The sequence below is a fragment of the Convolutriloba macropyga genome, chromosome 9 (assembly GCF_964194025.1).
Source record: "Convolutriloba macropyga chromosome 9, txConMacr16.3, whole genome shotgun sequence".
Taxonomy (NCBI): Eukaryota; Metazoa; Xenacoelomorpha; order Acoela; family Convolutidae; genus Convolutriloba; species Convolutriloba macropyga.
Genome location: NC_134476.1, coordinates 26825567 through 26842886, shown reverse-complemented (window position 1 = coordinate 26842886; position 17320 = coordinate 26825567).

Here is a 17320-nt window from a genome sequence, read left to right as displayed (position 1 = left end):
ATTATTATTATTATTATTATTATTATTATTATTATTATTATTATTATTATTATTATTATTATTATTATTATTATTATTATTATCATTAGTTTTATTATTATTATGATTATTATTATTATTGTGGTGATGCGCTTTTCTCGGTTTATCTATTCTCTCTAAGAAAGCTCAGAAGCTTGAAGGTCAAAAGATAAAGGCTGAAACACTTTTTTATGCTGCTGCTTTATACTCGCATTAGACACTGTGTGCGCCTTTTCTCTCGGTTCCGTTTGGAACTAACAACTAAAGTGGCTGGTATGGCCGGCCGTGTTACATCTTTTCAAGTACGTAATTACAGAAGTTGATAGATAGATATATATAGACATAATGAGTTAATAGCAGTGTTTATAATAATACGTTTAAAGTCCTTGTTACTAGAGAGGAGGCACGTCCTCATCACATTCCCCCCCCCCGGGGAAAATAAAATTCGGGTGTTAGACTCGTAATTTTATTCTTTGTTGTCTAACTCGTGTTCCATGTTGCTCTCTTGGTCCGGATGGGCCTTTGGATCTTGTTCTGGGGGTACGATCGAGGGTGCTGTTGTATGGAAGCTCATTACCGAGTCCTGAGAGTCGGAAGACAATATAATGCAGGACTGACCGAAGTCGGTTGAGGGTGGCTGGATCGATATTTCCGGGCGGGTTGGGTTGTCGGAGGATTCGATCAGGTCAACGATTTCGGGCTCGTCGTTGGTTGGATTTATGGGCAAATTGGTTAACATGTTTTCCACGTGTAGCTTTCGTACCGTGTGGTCCGCTGAGCGTTTTCTGGGAATAGGGCTACTTGGGCTCTTGCTTATAGTGATGATGGTGGGGTTATTCTGGGTAGTGGGCGAGTTCATGAAGTCCGTGGGAGACGACGAAGTTACGATACTGTGGTCTTTTTTGTAGGGTGTTTTCGCTTTTACTTTGAATTTCCTCACTTTGGGGCTGTTGATTTGGCTTAGATTCAAATTTGTTCGTTGCTTAGTTGCGAATACTTGGGACTGCCTTAGGGCGGCTAGTTTCGCTTTAGTCAGTTTCTTTTGTGCTGTGGCTTGCTTGGTTTGTTTCGGCTGCTTTCTGGGGCTGTTCTTTGTTGCGGTTTTCTTTGGAGTTCGTGGTAGCAATTTCTTTGGCAGTTGTTTGATGGGTGAGATCGTGTGCTTGGATGGTGCCCGAGAGGGTCCGGGGTTGTCTATTGGTGTTGACTGTGCTGTGGGGGCTCGGGATGGTCGGGGCATGTTCGACATTTGCACTGTTGATGTAGGTGCCGGGTGGTTGTGTCCGGGATCCTTTGTCATTTCGTCTGCCTTCCGTTTACGTTTTTCCTCTAAACAGAATTTTTCAATTTTCTTTTTGCTTCGGTTATACTCTCCTATCAATTTACAGGCAACGAAGTTAATTAGCCGTAATTTAGGTTCTTCTGGTTTTTCATTTATGTTTGTTTTATGTGTTTTGTTGGCTGTTGCCTTTGATATTGCTATATCGCTATTTCTTATTACTGTATTTTTCCTATTATGGCTGTCTATGGTTATAGTGTGGGGGGTGTAGTTCGTAATTGTACCGTCGGGGATTATTGACCAAAGTGGTTTAAGTGTACCCCGGGGATCTGGTACTCGTCTTCTAATCGTTTTACGAGCTAGGTTTTTTCTACTTTGATCAATGGTTGTTGTTTTGTCCCCCAGTTGGAATGAAATTTTAGAGGGTATGATCGTACCTCTTTGTGCAAGATTCCCCAGTGGGGTGTTGTCTGATCCCGTCTCTGACCCAGATTCGGCTTCAGAGGGTTCTCGTCTCTCTTGGTATTGAATGTTAAGATTCGCTTCACTATTGGCATCGTTGTCCCAGATGTCGCTCGGCGTCAGTGCGGCGTGTTGGAGTAGCCTCTTGTCTAGATAAAAAGATTTGATTTTGTTGTATGTTAGATTATTTTTGTTTGGTTTAGTTACTATGTTAGATATTTCGGGGGCGACCGAAATGCGTTTCGAAAGGTGTTATTTTAGTGACCCGATTGGGTATTAGTTTAATCGATTCGATTATAGCCGATATTTTTTCTGCTATGGTTGTGTTAGACCATATTGGGTCAGATATCATTGAGGCCAGTCTGCGTTTTAGAGTTTGTATTAATCTTTCAACCATGCCTGTGGCTCTATGGTCGTGGGTCGGGGAGAATATTAGCTGGATGTTTTTGTTCTTACAATAAACGTCGAATGATTTAGACTTAAATGCTTGCGCTTGGTCGCAGCGTATACTGCGTGGGATGCCGTGAAACTCGCAATATCTTTGTAAGAACTCTATAGCGGTTGACGCGTCGCAATTGGGGTGAACTACGGCTGATGGATAGCGGGAGAAGCGGTCGATTGCTACTAGTATGTATATTTCATTGTTAGACTCATTTGGTAATGGTCCTGCGAAGTCTAGTTGTATTTCTTGGTTGGGTTCGAGTAGTTTGGGGAGTTTACCTAAATCAGTTTTTGGGATTATGGGTTTAAGGTTTTTACCTTGGTCTGTACATTGTTTGCAATTCTCCGCACGGAGTTTGATTGTGCGGTGGATGTGGGGGAACCATTTTAAGTTGGCGAGTCTGATCATTCCTACTTGTCCCGTGTGGGTTCTATGTACTGTGTTGATGATAGTGTTTTGTAGTTGGTACGGGATTACGAGTTTTCCGTCGTACAAGAGGCATCTAGAAGGGGAGATTCCTAAGTCGCGTCTGATGTTGTTGTAGTATTTGCTCACTTGTTTTAGCTCGGTCCAATCTTGCTTCTCCACGATTCGTATTATGTTTAGTAAGTTTTTGTCTTTTGCGGTTGCTTCTGCCAAGAAGGCTTCTCCCAATACTTGTTGTAGCTTGTGGCGGTATTCTGGGGTTGGCTGTTCGGTGAATTGGAACAGTGGTTGGTGTTTTCCTTCTAATATTGGTTCTCTTCCTCTTCCGATGTTGGAGGCTTCTTGATTGTCTGTGTGTGTGCTTTTTGAGTTTATGTCTGTTGTGTCCATTTTGTTTTTGTTTGGGGCTTTGTGTCTTCTTTGGATTGTAATATCTGATGTATTCCGGTTGGGGTTCTGTCTGGTGATTTCGTTTATGTTTCGTTTGTTTGTTTGAATGTTTTTTGTGATGGTATATGAGATAGAAGAATTAATTTTTGAAGAATGTAATTGGCTTAAAGTTGGAATTGTTTCACTGGAGTAATTTGAATTAGGAATTGAGTGTGTAAGAGGTAACTGAACGCTGTTAGAATTAAGGCAAAATGCGCTTTGTTTAGTGCGTGAGTTTTGAGCGTGGTTAATTACGTTATCCGATCGGAATGGTTTTTGTGTTGCGATGTTATTGACCGAAAGTGCGTGGCGGCGAAATTCGTCGTTTAATGTAAAGTTGAATTCATTTATGCGGTTAACTACAAAAATTTCATCATCTTTACTTATTTTGGAGGCGGGGGAATGGGGATGACGGCTCAGGTAGTCGGTGAAACCCATTTGGGTACCGGGGATATGTTGAATTTTGAATGTGAACGGTAGTAGGCGGTCGACCCATCTGGTTAGGCGGCTGAAGTTAGACTTATGTCCTCGATTCGATGTTAGGGCGGAAAGTAGGGCTTGGTGGTCCGTGGCGATTGTTAATTCAGAGCCGTAAAGGTAGTAGCGAAAGTGTTCTGTGGCCCATACAACCGCTAGGAGTTCAAGTTCGTTGGTACTGTAATCCTGTTCCGCTGTATTTAGAAACTGGCTGGCGTAAGCGATAGGGAACCATCCGTTGTGATCCCATTGTTCTAATGTTGCGCCTATGCCTTTATGGCTGGCGTCGCATTTGACCCGGATGGGCTTTTCTTTATCAAAGTGTTTTTGATCGGGGTTTCGGATATTTTGTTTTTTATGTTGTTTAGCGCATCTGTGTGTTCGTTTGACCATTTTATCTTGTTATTGACAATATTTTCTTTTTTTAATAGTGGTCTGATCGGGTCGAGGAGGCTTGCCAGGTTAGGTATAAATTTTATCAATTGATGCATTGATCCCATTAGGGATCTTAGTTGTTTTAATGTCTTTGGGGGTTCTAGGCTTTTTATTGAGTCTGTTTTCTTGTCGTTAGGAGAAATGCCCGATTGTGTGATATTGTATCCGAGCCATGTTATATTTTGTTTTGCGAACTCGCATTTCTCTAGTTTAATTGCTAAGTTTTCTTCGTCTAAACGTTTGAGTATTAGCTTAATGTCTGATACATGGTCTGCTATGGTGCCTTTTGTTATTATTAGGATATCGTCGAGGAAATTGAATTTGTTTGGTATGTTTTCGAGAGTTTTGTCAATTGTTTTTTGGAAAATCGCGGGCATGTCTGATAGACCATAGAAGCCGTTTATAAACCTGCAAGTGCCTGTAGATTTACCCCCGAGGATGTTAAAGTTACAATGTTTTTGGATAGTGGGGTGGAGTGGTAATTGGCTATAGGCGTACTTTAGGTCTATTTTTCTGAAAAGGAATTCCCCAGGGATTTGTTTGCTGTCGGATAAGTATTTTGCTACCGCGTCCATTAGATTGTCTATTGATTGCATTTGGTATTTGTTTTTGTTAATTGCATCGTTTAGGAGTTGAGAGTCGAGCGCTAGCTTTTTGGATTTGTCTTGTTTTATGTTATTACGATTGGACTGATGAATACGTCGTCTGAACATTTGTCGAGCTTGATTATTTGGTTCGTATCCAATAGGTGTTTAATTTTTTTGTCTACTTTATCGGTCAAGTGAAGTGGGACGCGTCTTCCTTTGTGTTGGGTAGGGATGATGTTATCTTTAATATCTGATTTAGCTATATGGTTCTTTGATTTTCCTATTCGTGTGCATAGGTGAGGGAATTGTTCCAATATTTTCTTTTTGAACGAAAGTTCTGTACTAATGTGATTTATTTGTTTACCTTTTGTCTGTGTTAGTGAGAATCCGAGTTTTAATAGTACATCCCTTCCAAGTAGGTTCACTGTTTGGGTTTGTACGATGAGGATTTTGTTGTCCCTCGATGTCCAATCGCCTGATGTGAGGTCCAGTTGGAGTATTCCAGTAATAGGAATGGATACGTTGTTGAAGCATCTATATTTTTCTGGGTCTTGGTTGTATGGGAGTCTTTTTGCTTTGTTACATTTCTGTAGTATGGCGGTTGCTGTTGCTTCGTTAATGAAGCTTTTTGGGCTTCCTGTGTCGGCAATCCACTCTATGTCGATGTTGTTTGATCTTGTTTTTATCCAGATCTCGTTATTAAGGGATGCGTCGATTCCCGAGGGATTCCTCTTCATAAAAGCGATTGGTTTCACGTGATTAAATTGCTTCCAGCTGTCTATTATTTCTTGGATGTAGTATGTACTTTCGGTGTCCAAGGTTTCTTGGGCTTGCTCTATGGTAGTGTTGTGTTCTCCTGTGATCGATGATGTCGATTCTTGTTGTCTAATGTTCCGTATACGTCTTGCTGGCGGGTTGTTTAGTATGGGTTGCTGTTGGTTCAAGTTACAAGTGGGTCTAGTGGAACGGCAGACTTTTGCGAAATGGCCCACTCGTCTGCAATTGTTGCACTGAGCCTTTTTGGCGGGGCAGACCTGAAGGTGTTCGAGTGAGAATGGGGCTCCGCATCGTCGGCATGGATTGTGTTGTCCTTGGTTTCTTTGATGTTGTGGGCGTCTTTGTTGATTCGTTGTGTTACGTATATTTTGAGGCTGTGTGCGTCGTTGTTGTGGATATTGGTTCGGGCCAATATGTGCAAATTGATTGTCCATGATGTTTGTTGCTCTTAGTCTGCCTGCTATTGCCCGCTGATTCTCTTGGCCTCTTTCCTTATTCAGGGCGTATTGTAACACTTGGGCGGGTGTCCTTGTCTCCGTGAGGAGTTCACTTTGGATCTCCGTGTTGTTCATGAAGGCTATGAATAGATCCTTGATTAAATCGTCTTCTGCGGTGCCCAACCGGCATTGAGCTCCTAGGGCTTTCAGCCTGCAGTGGAATACTTCCAATTTTTTGTTCTCTTGTTGCTTGCAAGTGAATAGGAGAAATCGGTCATATGTTGTGTTCCTCGGTCGGGTAAAGGATAGTGACAGTTCGTGAAAGAGTTCGAACGCAGATAGTGTGTTAATATTGGAGTGGGGGAAACTTTGGTGGTATATGCGTTGTCCTTCCGTTCCAACACACACGTAGATAAGGCTTTTGACTTTTGTGTCAGCCTCGTCCCATGGGATGCCATCTACAAGGGGTCCTTTAAATTCGATTCCCTTGCACTCGTTCTCCCAGTCTACTTTTCTCTTTACATTGCGTTGATCTCTCTCTCTTTTGAACTTGGGTTTCGTTCTGGAATTGGGGTTCGTAAGTTGGTTCCGCTGGGTAGAACAGGTCTTTTGGTTCTGGTTTGTAGCGGAGTAGTGTGTCGACGTTCAAGGACTCTTTAGCGATTATTGCTATTTTGAGCGTCGCTGCCCATGTGTGCCAATCTGTTGGCGGGTCGATACCTCTTTCCCAGTAGAATGGTATTCCTACGGGGGTTCGTTGCAAGTTTGCTGACTGCACCATGTGGTGATGCGCTTTTCTCGGTTTATCTATTCTCTCTAAGAAAGCTCAGAAGCTTGAAGGTCAAAAGATAAAGGCTGAAAGACTTTTTTATGCTGCTGCTTTATACTCGCGTTAGACACTGTGTGCGCCTTTTCTCTCGGTTCCGTTTGGAACTAACAACTAAAGTGGCTGGTATGGCCGGCCGTGTTACATCTTTTCAACGACGTATTTACAGAAGTTGATAGATAGATATATATAGGCCTAATGAGTTAATAGCAGTGTTTATGATAATAAGTTTAAAGTCTTTGTTACTAGAGAGGAGGCACGTCCTCACCACAATTATTACTATTATTAATATTATTATTATCATTATTATTATTATTATTATTATTATTATTATTATTATTATTATTATTATTATTATTATTATTATTATTATTATTATTATTATTATTATTATTATTATTATTATTATTACTATTATTATTATTATTATTATTATTATTATTATTAATAATAATATTATTATTACTATTATTATTATTATTATTATTATTATTATTATTATTATTATTATTATTATTATTATTATTTTTATTATTATTATTATTATTATTATTATTGTTTTTATTCTTATTATTATTATTATTATTATTATTATTCTTATTATATTATTATCATTATCATTAACCCACTCACCAATTGGTTTTATTTCGCTCATCTCTTTAACAGAATAAACAAGCCTGGCTAAATTTACTTCTTGATGAAATCGTTTCATATGACTTTTAACCCACTAAAACCAATAATAGAAATACAATATTCACATTTACTTTTACTAGAATTATATTCCTTACATATGGATTTTCAGATCAAAACTTGTTATATGTTTAATAACCTTTCATTTATTACAAACTCGACTTGACATAAGATTAAGGATGAGATTAGTACTAGAATTAAAATTAGAAATAGAATTAGAATTAGGATAATAATAATAAAAATTTTTACTTTAATTAGACTCACAAGTTGTATCAACCAAAGATGAACTATTATTATTAATTCCAACATTATTATTATTATTATTATTATTATTATTATTATTATTATTATTTTTATTATTATTATTATTATTATTATTATTATTATTATTATTATTATTATTATTTTTATTAATATTATGATTATTATTATTATTATTATTATTATTTTTATTATTATTATTATTATTTTCATTTTTTTATTCTTATTATTGTTCTTACTATTATTATTATTATTATTATTATTATTATTATTATTATTATTATTATTATTATTATTATTATTTTTATTATTATTGTTTTTATTATTATTATTATCATTATTATTAAACCACTCACCAACTGGTTTTGTTTCGCTCATCTCGTTAACAGAATAAACACCCATGGCTAAATTTACTTCTTGATGAAATCGTTTCATATGACTTTTAACCCACTAACACCAATAATAGAATTACAACATTCACAATTAATTTTACTCGAATTACATTCCTTACATATGGACTTTTAGATCAAAATTTGTTATATGTTTAATAACCTTTCATTAATTACAAACTCGACTTGACGTAAGATTAAGGATGGGATTAGTATTAGAATTAGAATTAGAAATAGAATTAGAATTAGGATTAGGATTAGAATTAGAATTAGGATTGGAATTAGGATTAGCTTTAGAATTAGAATTAGAATTAGAATTAGAATTAGAATTAGGACTAGAATTAGAAATAGGATTAGAATTAGAATTAAAATTAGGATTAGAATTAGAATTAGAAATGGAATTAGAATTAGGATTAGAATTAGGATGAGCTGTAGAATTAGGATTAGTATAATTAATAATTTAAAAAGCAACTATTATAATTGTACAGATGGATTAGAACCAAAACTTCATTATGGTATAATTAGGTATATTATCAAAGAGGATACTTTTATTATCATTGATAGTCATGGAACTAGTGTATGTGATGTAAGAATTGATTTCTTAGATATAAATGCTCTTAGTTCAAAAGGAGGACTAACAAATGAGGAGATAAAAAGTTACTGCATGTATAAAACCACTAATAATAAATCCCACAGATTGAAATAGTATTAGCCCCCATAATTATGAGTTCTATTTTAATAAACTTCTTGCATCAAAAGGTATTAAAATACAGAATGATGTTTTAACAAAAGAAGTAGTTAAAGCCAATCGGTTTAAGTCCACATCAACTAAAGTCCACATTATATGAGCCCAGACACTACAACTAATACTAATTCTAATCCTAATTCTAATTCCAATTCTAATTCTAGTCCTAATTCTAATTTTAATTCTAATACTAATACTAATGCTAATCCTAATTCCAATTATAATTCTAAATCTAATTCTAATTCTAATCCTAATTCTAGCCCTAATTCTATTTCTAATTCTTATCCTAAAACTAATTCTAAATCTATTTCTAATTCTACTTCTAATACTAATCCCATCCTTAATCTTTTGTCAAGTCGACGTTTAATAAATGAAAGGTTATTAAACATAAAACGAGTTTTGATCTAGAAGTCCATATGTAAGCAATGTAATTCAAGTAAAATTAAATGTGAATATTGTAATTCTATTATTGGTTTTAGTGGGTTAAAAGTAATATGAAACGATTTCATCAAGAAGTAAATTTAGCCAGGGGGGTGTTTATTCTGTTAAAGAGATGAGTGAAATAAAACCAGTTGGTGAGTGGGTTAATAATAATAATAATAATAATAATAATAATAATAATAATAATAATGATAATAATAAAAATAAAAATAATAATAATAATAAAAATAATAATAATAATAATAATAATAATAATAATAATTAGTATAAAAATAATAATAATAAAAATATAAATAATAATAATAATAATAATAATAATAATAATGTTGGAATTAATAAAAATAGGTCATCTTTGGTTGATACAACTTGTGAGTCTAATTATTGTAAAAATTATATTATGATAACTAAACTAATAGAAAGGGGTATAAATGTTTATAAAATATTAGAAAATTAAAGTTTTCCGCAAATGTCACAAAATTGCAAAAGCGACAAAAATCTGAGTAGTGAAAGATGCGAATTTTGTGAGAGTTGTCATTTTTTTGAAATCTTGCGGTTTTTGTGATTATGTATTAACTTTTCTGAAAATATATTCGTAAACATATATAAATATATATTCGTAAACATTTAAAACTTTAAAATATAAAATTGTAGAGTTAAGTTGGTTTTTTGTTCAAGTTGTTTTTGCAAGTTGGTTTTACGTGCTTTTTTACACGGTCTCACTAGTTACATTGGTATCTGGGGACGTCCACTGGAGTCAGTGGGGATAGAACCCAAACTATCCGTCTGATAACGGTTAATTACCAGCTTAACTCTGTACTAGTGAGACAAGATATGATTATTATAAAATGTATAAGAGTGGGAAATATAGTGTAATATGTATATGTAGTAGTAGATATAAGGTGGTATTCAATCAAGCACCAATACACGTTAGTGTTGAGTGCTTGATTGGAATGTGTATATGTAGTAGTGGATAAAAGGTGTTATCCAATCAAGCACGAACACGTCATCCAATCAGCCATCTGTTTTGTAAGTCGGCCAGAAGACTACTGGAGTTACGTTTTCCACTTCAGGTTTTGTTGACTTGAACAGCAAGTTAAAAGAGAGAAAGTTTAGATTTCGAGATAAACGTCATGAAACCGACCGAGTCTCGTGTTTCCGCTTTCTTTTTATGATTGTTAGACCTTAAATGATTGATCAATTTCTTTTTGCTGTTGGCGGGCATGGTTTTCTCCAGTTTGATGTACCAAACATTTGACTGATTTAAAGGAAAATTCATTAAATTTGTTGCTAAGGGAAGCAGACAAGGCAGCTGGCCCAAATGAAACACCGTCGTGTTATTTAAGTGAATTTTGCCATCAGCTAATTATTAAAACAAAAAAATGGAAACACATTTTTTTGTCAGGATCACTCTACAGGCCAATTAAAATTTCTTTCTCACTTCATTGTTTTCATTGGGTGGGCTTCGATCAATATTAGAAATAAACCGGGTTTTTCTAGCTTTATGCAGTTATGCAAGTTATCAATAGAGTTTCCTGTTCTAAGCGAATTGTTTTGACTGTTTTAGTTAAATTATAGTGCTCGGGCCGAGGTGTCAACGCTAGAAAACGAAAAACAATTATGTAAGATTGGCGTTGAATGCGTAAAATTTATGTAAGATCTACGCTTGAGCGTAGATCTTACATAAATACTACGCATTCAACGCTAATCTTACATAATTTTGCGTTGAATTTTGGCGTAGATCTTACATATTTAGCGTTGAATTTTAGCGTAGATCTTACATAAATTCAACGCATTCAACGCTAATCTTACATAATTTTGCGTTGAATTTTGGCGTAGATCTTACATATTTAGCGTTGAATTTTAGCGTAGATCTTACATATTTAGCGTTGAATTTAGCGTAGATCTTACATAAACTCAACGCATTCAACGCTAATCTTACATAATTTTGCGTTGAAAGTTGGCGTAGATCTTACAGATTTAGCGTTGAATTTAGCGTAGATCTTACATAAATTCAACGAATTCAACGCTAATCTTACATAATTTTGCGTTGAATTTTGGCGTAGATCTTACATATTTAGCGTTGAATTTTAGCGTAGATCTTACATATTTAGCGTTGAATTTAGCGTAGATCTTACATATATTCAACGAATTCAACGCTAATCTTACATAATTTTGCGTTGAATTTTGGCGTAGATCTTACGTATTTAGCGTTGAATTTTAGCGTAGATCTTACATATTAAGCGTTGAATTTAGCTTAGATCGTACATAAATTCAACGCTAATCTTACATAATTTTGCGTTGAAAGTTGGCGTAGATCTTACAGATTTAGCGTTGAATTTAGCGTAGATCTTACATAAATTCAACGAATTCTACGCTAATCTTACATAATTTTGCGTTGAATTTTGGCGTAGATCTTACATATTTAGCGTTGAATTTTAGCGTAGATCTTACATAAATTCAACGCATTCAACGCTAATCTTACATAATTTTGCGTTGAATTTTGGCGTAGATCTTACATATTTAGCGTTGAATTTTAGCGTAGATCTTACATATTTAGCGTTGAATTTAGCGTAGATCTTACATAAATTCAACGCATTCAACGCTAATCTTACATAATTTTGCGTTGAAAGTTGGCGTAGATCTTACAGATTTAGCGTTGAATTTAGCGTAGATCTTACATAAATTCAACGAATTCAACGCTAATCTTACATAATTTTGCGTTGAATTTTGGCGTAGATCTTACATATTTAGCGTTGAATTTTAGCGTAGATCTTACATATTTAGCGTTGAATTTAGCGTAGATCTTACATAAATTCAACGCATTCAACGCTAATCTTACATAATTTTGCGTTGAAAGTTGGCGTAGATCTTACAGATTTAGCGTTGAATTTAGCGTAGATCTTACATAAATTCAACGAATTCAACGCTAATCTTACATAATTTTGCGTTGAATTTTGGCGTAGATCTTACATATTTAGCGTTGAATTTTAGCGTAGATCTTACCTATTTAGCGTTGAATTTAGCGTAGATCTTACATAAATTCAACGAATTCAACGCTAATTTTACATAATTTTGCGTTGAATTTTGGCGTAGATCTTACGTATTTAGCGTTGAATTTTAGCGTAAAACTTACATATTAAACGTTGAATTTAGCTTAGATCGTACATAAATTCAACGCTAATCTTACATAATTTTGCGTTGATTTTTGGCGTAGATCTTACATATTTTGCGTTGAATTTTAGCGTAGATCTTACATTTTTAGCAATGAATTTAGCGTAGATATTACATAAATTCAACGCTTTCAACGCTAGTCTTACATAATTTTGCGTTGAATTTTGGCGTAGATCTTACATATTTAGCGTTGAATTTAGCGTAGATCTTACATAAATTCAACGCATTCAACGCTAATCTTACATAATTTTGCGTTGAATTTTGACGTAGATCTTACATATTTAGCGTTGAATTTTAGCGTAGATCTTACATATTTAGCGTTGAATTTAGCGTAGATCGTACATAAACTCAACGCATTCAACGCTAATCTTACATAATTTTGCGTTGAATTTTGGCGTAGATCTTACATATTTAGCGTTGAATTTTAGCGTAGATCGTACATTTTTAGCAATGAATTTAGCGTAAATATTACATAAATTCAACGCTTTCAACGCTAATCTTACATGATTTTGCGTTGAATTTTGGCGTAGATCTTACATATTTAGCGTTGAATTTAGCGTAGATCTTACATAAATTCAACGAATTCAACGCTAATCTTACATAATTTTGCGTTGAATTTTGGCGTAGATCTTACATATTTAGCGTTGAATTTTAGCGTAGATCTTACATAAATTCAACGCTAATCTTACATAATTTTGCGTTGAATTTTGGCGTAGATCTTACATATTTAGCGTAGAATTTTAGCGTAGATCGTACATAAATTCATCGCTAATCTTACATAATTTTGCGTTGAATTTTGGCGTAGATCTTACATATTTTGCGTTGAATTTTAGCGTAGATCTTACATTTTTAGCAATGAATTTAGCGTAGATATTACATAAATTCAACGCATTCAACGCTAGTCTTACATAATTTTGCGTTGAATTTTGGCGTAGATCTTACATATTTAGCGTTGAATTTAGCGTAGATCTTACATAAATTCAACGCATTCAACGCTAATCTTACATAATTTTGCGTTGAATTTTGACGTAGATCTTACATATTTAGCGTTGAATTTTAGCGTAGATCTTACATATTTAGCGTTGAATTTAGCGTAGACCTTACATAAATTCAACGAATTCAACGCTAACCTTACATAATTTTGCGTTGAATTTTGGCGTAGATCTTACATATTTAGCGTTGAATTTTAGCGTAGATCTTACATATTTAGCGTTGAATTTAGCGTAGATCGTACATAAACTCAACGCATTCAACGCTAATCTTACATAATTTTGCGTTGAATTTTGGCGTAGATCTTACATATTTAGCGTTGAATTTTAGCGTAGATCTTACATTTTTAGCAATGAATTTAGCGTAGATATTACATAAATTCAACGCTTTCAACGCTAATCTTACATGATTTTGCGTTGAATTTTGGCGTAGATCTTACATATTTAGCGTTGAATTTAGCGTAGATCTTACATAAATTCAACGAATTCAACGCTAATCTTACATAATTTTGCGTTGAATTTTGGCGTAGATCTTACATATTTAGCGTTGAATTTTAGCGTAGATCTTACATTTTTAGCAATGAATTTAGCGTAGATATTACATAAATTCAACGCTTTCAACGCTAATCTTACATGATTTTGCGTTGAATTTTGGCGTAGATCTTACATATTTAGCGTTGAATTTAGCGTAGATCTTACATAAATTCAACGCTAATGTTACATAATTTTGGGTTGAATTTTGGCGTAGACCTTACATATTTAGCGTTGAATTTTAGCGTAGATCTTACATATTTAGCGTTGGAGTGTGGGGGTAGGGGGTGTTGGTGGGGGGAAGGGCGGAGGGGATTGGTTTAATTTTTAGGTGGCTAGAGATCATAAAATCTGTTGTTCTTTGCAAAAAAATTGAGACCATTTTACGATTTCAAATTTTTCAAGTTTTTTTCAAAAAGTTAATTTTTTAACTGCTTAAACCCTATACTGCACAGGTGAGAAAAATCACTTTTTAGTGCTCTTTTCTAGTGCAAAATCCGTTTCAGACCATTTTACAATTTCGAAACGTTTTCAAGTTTTTTTTCGAAAAATTAATTTTTTCACTATTTCGAACCCTATACTCCAAAGGTGAGTAACAAGAAGTCAGAAAAAATCTTTTCTAGTGCTCTTTTATAGTTTTTTTTTCGAAAAATTTTAAACTGTTTTCGAAATTTTTTTAAACTGTTTCGGCCCCTATACTTCATAATTGAGAAAAATGAAGTCAGCAAAAAAACCATTTGCTCTCTTACGGTGCAAAAACCATTTCATACCATTTTAGGAATTCAATTTTTTTCAAAAAATAAAAAAAATTTTAAATTCTTCCCAGTACTTCTCACATGATAAATGCGTTGAATACGTTGAAATTATGTAAGATCTCGGCTAAATTCAACGAAAAATATGTAAGATCTAGGCTAAATTCAACGAAATATATGCAAGTTCTACGCCAAATTCAATGCAAAATATGTAAGGTCTACGCTAAAATCAACGCGAAATATGAAAGATCTACGCTAAATTCAACGCAAAATATGTAAGATCTACGCTTTATAAGGATTGCGGCTCTTAAGGAAACCAAGGTACGGTGGTGCAATGGTAGAAGACGCGACAAGTAAACAGGAGGTCAGTGGTTCGAGTCCCATACCAAGAGTTCTACGCGTTGATTTTTTGTAAGATCAACGCTAAATTCAACGCAAAAATATGTAAGATCTACGCTAAATTCAACGCTAAATATGTAAGATCTACGCTAAATTCAACGCTAAATATTTAAGATCAGCGGCAACTAGCGTTGACAAGTTGGAAAATTCACCGCCATTTCTTACCTAATTTTGCGCTGAATGCGTTGAATTTTTGTCTTTAAATTCAACGCATTCAACGCAAAATTATGTAAGAAAATTGCGGTGAATTTTCCGACTTGTCAACGCTAGTTGCCGCTGATCTTACATAATTTTGGCCAAATTCCTCGGCCCGGGTGCTACTAAGATTGAACCTATATTAGACCTTCAAGAAAATGTGTTCTTCAAAAACGAACAGTTTAAAGTCCATATGGGTTCTTGTACATGGTATTGTGTCGAAAAGTTATTTTGAACATTATTTTCATTATGTCTACGTCATGATAAGAGGCCTGCTCGCGCTATTCACATAATGTGGTATATCCGCCGTCTAGTTAAAGCGGCAATGCTAATAAGTGCAATGAAACAATATCATTGACTTTTAACTTCCAAGTAACTATGATATGCGCCATGATATCTTGTTGAGCAGAAGCACAAAACAGCTAAAGAATAAATTGTGAAAAGTGAATTTTCAAGATATTTTTGTCAATGACTCAGGAAGTAGAGAAAACAGTTTCTGTAGAGATTGACAAACTCTGATGAGTAGAGGTCTTCGTTTTGTACATAAAAAGATTTCTGCACTTCGTTAGCTGATAATTGGTTACATTTTTATATAGTTACAACCAATTAGTTGCGTTTTGTGTGTCTGTGAGCAAACGAGAACGTTCAGGTTTGGTTTTCCGATGTCTGTCAAATTGTAATACTGATCCTATTAAGTCAGCGAAAAAGTTTATTGAGAAATGTATTGTGTCAATTCTCCTATCTTATCAAGAAGTTTTGTAAACAAACCTGTTTGAGTGAATTTCTCTGTTATTTACCCTTGATAATAAAAATTCAGGCCGACTCATTCACAAGTGTTGGCTCTTTTTTTTCTCCATTGGTTTTGATTGGATACCTTTAGAGGAGCGCCGCAGTCTAAAAAGAAGAGATTTTCAAATGTAATAGCTGGATACTCATTGTCCTTCGGAGATTTTATTATTTGGAGTAGCACCCAAAACGTACTACCAGATTTCGTTGCTATTAGCTCACACTTATCTTAAAAAATGAAACTGCTCTTTCAAATTGAAAAACAATCATTGGACTCCGTTTAGAAATCAGGAACTGTTATTCAAAATTTCAAATTTTTTTTTCTTTTATATCTGTGGTAGGATCAGTAGTTTGGTTCACAGGACAACCCATGTCTTCAACTTAATGATCGATGTGTGAACGATGACTTTTGATTGTTGTACTATAAATAATTGTAGTTTTTGGTTGTTTTGCTTGGCCAATTCAATTCTGTATTGTACTGGAAAATGGGTGATTTGGCGGTGCAAAACCGCGTATAACTTTGTATTTTGCAAATTCGTTATTTTGAGATATTATTTGTGTCAGATTTAGACTTAGCGATTCGGTTAGCGAACGATTAGGCATTAGAAGTATTTTGAATTAAGCTCATTTGCAGAGCGAAAGTGAGTTAGAAAGATATTCAACAGAACATTAAATTAAATTGACGAAGAATGAAGATTGAAATTAAAACAGAAACTGATCCCCAATTTGATCATACTCTAAAGTTAAGAAAAAGAACAAAATTAGGAAATTGCGGTAAACAAAAAAAATTTGTCTGCGTGTACAGATTGAGAATCAAATCAACAATTTTGAAGAAGCTGAACAGTTAATAATCATCTTCAAAACTTGAACTGAATTAAAGGTTAAATTTTACAGGTCAATTTCATCCAAATTAAAATTGAAATGAATTCTTAATAGATAGCGCCATGAAAACATAAAATGTAAAATGTATCACTTTTCCCCCTTGGCAAAATAAACAAATAGTTCATTTATATCAGAAAATTAATAAAAGATGTACCGCTTGTTATAAATAGTAAGATATGGGTTTTCACAAGTTTGTAGATTTAAATGTTTCAATCGGAATCTGAATCCGCAGTAAATTCGGCCTCTTTCACTGTCATGGTTGTCTCATCGTAATTGAGGGAAACATAGTCTGGTGTGTGATTAGGCTCATTTGGTGAGCATTTTCCTGACTGTAAATTGGCTTTGGGACCCACCGGGTTTTGCTCAGCTGTTTTCTGAATCGTGGAGAAAATGGTTTTTTTTGCAATCTGTTTTTTTTTAATAAGCTGACGTCTCTTTTGACGTGATGGGGCTGTTTTTGCCAAAACAGTTGGAGACCAAGTTTGTGTTGAATT